Source organism: Homalodisca vitripennis, chromosome 5 (genome assembly GCF_021130785.1).
Source record: "Homalodisca vitripennis isolate AUS2020 chromosome 5, UT_GWSS_2.1, whole genome shotgun sequence".
Lineage (NCBI taxonomy): Eukaryota > Metazoa > Arthropoda > Insecta > Hemiptera > Cicadellidae > Homalodisca > Homalodisca vitripennis.
The window spans coordinates 88,110,485-88,115,596 of record NC_060211.1 but is presented as its reverse complement, the minus strand read 5'-3'; the positions used below and the strand labels follow the sequence as shown (position 1 = coordinate 88,115,596).

Below are 5,112 nucleotides of genomic sequence, written 5' to 3'. Positions count from 1 at the left end.
GTATTGCAATGCGACAAACATACGTCCATGCTTTTAATGAAATGTTTAATTAGTTCGTTATTTATTACTATTATTACTGTTCAGAGCACATAATACCCATTACCATGCAATATCAAATACTTGTCACACATTACTGGGGTGTTAAAAAATACAAGATTTACAACATAAATGTATAAAAGTTCACATGCACACGCTCGAGCGCACAAACGCAGGCACGCGCGCACACGCGATTACAATGCGGCGACGGTCAACGATGGCGATGACTGGCGCTGTGATGACCTTGGTGCTATCCACTATCATTTTATCAATGTTAAAATCATTCCTACATTGTCTCCGACTTCCGTCCTCCTACATTGTACGCCACACCACGTCTTGCGTAACAGCCTTCGATTAGGTTAGATATAAAATTTCTGTCTACAGCTCATTTATTATTGACAGATCATACAGAAATTAAGACTTTACATCCACCAGAAAACAATAGATAAATTGTCTCAGCCTACTGAGTGATAGTCTTCAACGATGCGTAGCCAAATTCCATGGTCGGACAGACAACATCATATACAACATCTCGAGATACCTTACCATAAGGTACATTCACGTTTTTTTTCATTAAATTAAGTTTAATATCAGTGTTTAAATAATAGAAGTCTACAGACATGTTAAAAATCTCTTATGAGTATACTGAGTTTGTTTGCAAATTTATTTATTCTGTTATTTTCTCGTTTCCATTATGGTTACCCTCAAGACTAATGTACAAATATTCGCTTACGCTCAGCCAACTCCCATGGAGGTACATACACCGTAATTGAACTCGGTGTTCCTTATAAATAAATGAAGCTTCATGCACAATTTCAAGTCTATCGATCACTCCATCGAGATATGGTGCGGACAGACAGGCAGACAGAAATGAATTTTTTCCAGTCCCCAGAGTGATAGGCTTCGCTAAAGCTCAGCCAATAATAAGATACATTGTGGACATTGTTAGACTTGGACAACCTCTGTTCGCGTAGAACTTTTTCTTTGTGTAACTTTTAATTTATGTTGTCAACCCAGAACTCTCCCTCTTTAGTTTGAGCTGTACGAATATCTTTACCAACAAAACATATTAGATATAAGTAGTACTTCCTTGTAATTTCTTCCTTACTGACCAGGGTTTTTTATATCAATACGTATCGTACTATCCTCGTTAACCAATATTCTACAAACAGTCCCTGTTAAGTTTAATTAGTACGATCATATTTTACTCCTAAGAATTTGTCATTTAAAATTACGAGCCAGAAAACATAGTCATTTTTACCTGCAAGCCCTTAATAATGTTAAATCATTAACTGTAAACAGTAGAACACGAGAGTGTTAAAACCCAGTCGATACCGCTGCTGGCTCGAAAACGGGAGCGTATTAATCAGATACGTTCCACCGATATCACCGAACTGTATTTGTTTTCCATGTTCTGTAATCCGTTTTGCTGGTAAAATATGATTTGTGATGTCTGGTCCTGGGCTTTATCGCGGCTAACATCAAACTTCACTTCTTTTGTTTGACCTATAAACTGTTCAACATGACCAGAGAATAAAATGTGATATTATAAAAAACATTGTTAGCGAAAAATCGTATATTTTAGTTACTTATTCTTATATTTGTGTCCAAATCTTGCAGATGCCATATCGAACTTGCAGTTGCTGGATAGACTACAGAACAGGTGCAGTTCTTGGGCAAAGAAGAGTGTCATGAGAACCATGTGATCTATTAAATAGTGTCAACCTTAGAGTCAGTAAAAGTAAGAATGTATGTGAAAACTTTAGTTCCTCTTTTTTATGTTTTTATGGAACGAAAGTTCATTCTGATTCATAATTACAAATCGAAACCATTAACATAGGATTTTCGACGTGCACGATCAATTCATGTAGGAATGAGTCATTTCCTCCATTAGGTCTTTAACATTTGAAACACGCTACCACCCTAATAATAGAGCAAGAATGTGGAAATAGAGATCAACTATAAAATCATTTCCCCATAAAGCTGGTTTATACTTTCCAGTTGAACTGGTTACGTCAAAAACCGATGGATGTTTCACTTATATTTGGACAACCGTGTGGATGTCCAGGAGCAGCAAATCACATCCAGGTATTGGAGTAAAAGGATGAACCAGCATGTCTAGTTTACAGTCGAGGATCACTGTTGGAGTGGGTGGCGCTCCTTCAATTTTATGACAGTTGCTATCCTGGCCATAACGGTGTGCTACCCCTGCCCGCTTTGGCGGGAGAGGCTGGTAAACAGCTGGCCTCCCCTTCTCACAATGTGACAAGGCAGATATAATGCCTATCATCCCTCCTCATGGACCTTGACAGAAGGCGGCTCCTACTCCCAACCTATCCTGAACGCCCTGTCACTCCGTAACCAAGCGCTAATGTCTTTTTAGGACCAAGTATAATGAGAGATTTCACAGCTTCTTATCCTAAACTAAACAAAAAGAACTATAAAATGACTAGAGGTAACTACGGTTATGTCTGATACCCCATATCAGATGAGACAGCTATAACACATTTAAAGGATTATTGGAATCTTATTAGAATCAATATATAAATGCAATATTCATGACTCCTAATAACGTTCCTTGAAATTCTGAACGTGAGTAGGTAGTGTGACATTTTGAAGCGGAGACATAATTGTAAGTAAATCTCCCATTCAGTCCTGCAAAATATTCCTTTTTTTCCTAATTGGAGTTCTGTGTTTTTTGGAAACAGTCCCAATCTATATTTTCCTATTAATAAATTTTCTCGGGTTTGATATAAACTTGAAAATTCTTCCACATATCCACTTTTGTATAAAGTTGCTCCAGTTTTAATAAAAATACGGATTGCAAGTTTTCTTGCCACAACCACAGTGTTGTTAGTAGATACGCAAGAATTTCCAATTCCAAAAACTTTGTGAATAAAATTATTACTATAACTTTAAGTCGTCTAACAGAAAATTTGTATATTTTATTTTATTTATATGTTATAGATTTCCATTAAAATCGGCATTACTAAAAGGTATTATCCCATATCTCAACGTCTACGTTCTCTACGTAACATAATTAAGGTATTTATAAAACGAGGCGGGGTCTCTTTCAGTATTTATGTAGTAAGCTGAAAACAATAAACATACGAGATTAAGTTATATTTAAAAACATATTAAAATCAAATAGGAAATATATATATATATGTGTGTGTGTGTGTGTGTGTGTGTGTGTGTGTGTGTGTGTGTGTGTGTGTGTGTGTGTGTGTGTGTGTGTTAAAAAATATATATATTATGAATTTTAAATATGTATTATCATATAATGTTTTAATAAGCTTCAATATATATGTATAATATATAATATATCATATTCATAAAATATGTACATACAAAAACACAAAAAATGTCAACGTAACAATTACACTCACCTGTTTACTTTGTCATACATCATCAATCCAATTAATATCACGTTAAAATCATTCATAATATTTAAAGTGCCTAAAATTAGGAGTAAGTATACTTAACTACCTCTTGTACCGTGTGGCAAGATATACTTTTCTCTAAGTATGAGGTAGCGTGGCCGAGCGGTCTAAGGCGCTGGTTTTAGGCACCAGTCCGAAAGGGCGTGGGTTCGAATCCCACCGCTGCCAGTATTTTTTGTAAAGTCAATATAATTTTGTTTAGATTAGTGAATCAAAATGTATTATTTCGGCATTCTATGACCATGTTATAACCTTCAACTGTAAATATTATTTGTTTTTGAGTTTGTTTTGCTACATGTTTCATTTGCGTCATTGAAAAACTTTTTTTGTTCTCCTACATTATCTAACCATCCAAATTGAATCCTTAAATTGATATAATAAACATGTTTAATCAAACTAATATTATGCTATTTTCTTGTATGATATTATAATTTTCTAAAATTACTAGTGATTTAAATAATTACTAGACGTAATGTTTCAGTAGTTGTATAGTTTATAAATTAACATTGGAAGAAGAGCGTATATTATTCATCAAACAAATTTTGGTGTTAAAATGCCTACAATTACGAGTAAGATTACAGTAATTACTATTAATTTTTAGTACATTTACAATTTATACATTTAAAAGAAGAGAGTATTAGTATTCATCAGTAAATTAATATCGTGATAAAATCATGTATGACATTAAAAATGCCTCAATTTATTATTAAGTTAGGTATTTACTAATAATTTTTCAGCAACATTCATAAACTAACTAACATTAGAAGAAGAAGAATGTATCAATATGCATAAATCAAATTAATATCATCCTAAAATCGTTTATGATAATGAAAAATGCCTAAAAATAAAATAATGAATAGTAAGTATACTTGACTACCTCTTGTACCGTGTGGCAAGATATACTTTTCTCTAAGTATGAGGTAGCGTGGCCGAGCGGTCTAAGGCGCTGGTTTTAGGCACCAGTCCGAAAGGGCGTGGGTTCGAATCCCACCGCTGCCAATTATTTTTGTACAGTTTAGAATATACTTTTCCTAGATTAACGAATCAAAATCTGTTATTTTGGCATTTTGCGATAGTTTTTAAATCTCCAAATATATGCTTTGCTTCAATTTTTTTATCACGTTTTTCATTTGGGTAGTTCAAAAAATTGTTTGTCTTTCTAAATTATCTAACTATACCAGTTACACCACAAAACAATATACTGGACTAGTCAACCCGTCTTTAAAATAAAAATAAAATATTCTTTTTTAAATTAACAAGTTATATAACCTGGTGTACATTATTTTAATTTATATAATTTTGGTATAAACGCAAAATGAACCCTCCATTATTATACTACCAATTTTATAGCTGGTCCAAAACAGTTTTATTACAAAAAAATACATATTGGATATAATACTGTATATGTTTAAAATTTTATCCCAGTAATACTTCTTCTTTTTAAATGTTCTGTTATTAACATCGAATCAAAATTCATGACTCACAACTGACGATATATTTGAGTTTTGCATCTTCTATATCAACTACATAAAAATGCTCCTTACGAAATAACTATTTTATATTTTAAGAAGATAGTAAATCCATAGCTTTTTATTATAACAATCATGGTAAATATCCGAAAAACCGTTATCTT

General features: G+C 33.2%; 2 non-coding genes across 2 annotated transcripts; both read left to right on the top strand.

The window, feature by feature from the left end:
• Positions 1–3,567: 3,567 nt before the first annotated feature.
• Trnal-uag lies at positions 3,568–3,647 on the top strand. Its single transcript has one exon. It is a non-coding gene; the product is annotated as a tRNA-Leu (tRNA).
• Positions 3,648–4,398: 751 nt separating this feature from the next.
• Positions 4,399–4,478, top strand: Trnal-uag. Its single transcript has one exon. It is a non-coding gene; the product is annotated as a tRNA-Leu (tRNA).
• Positions 4,479–5,112: the final 634 nt, after the last annotated feature.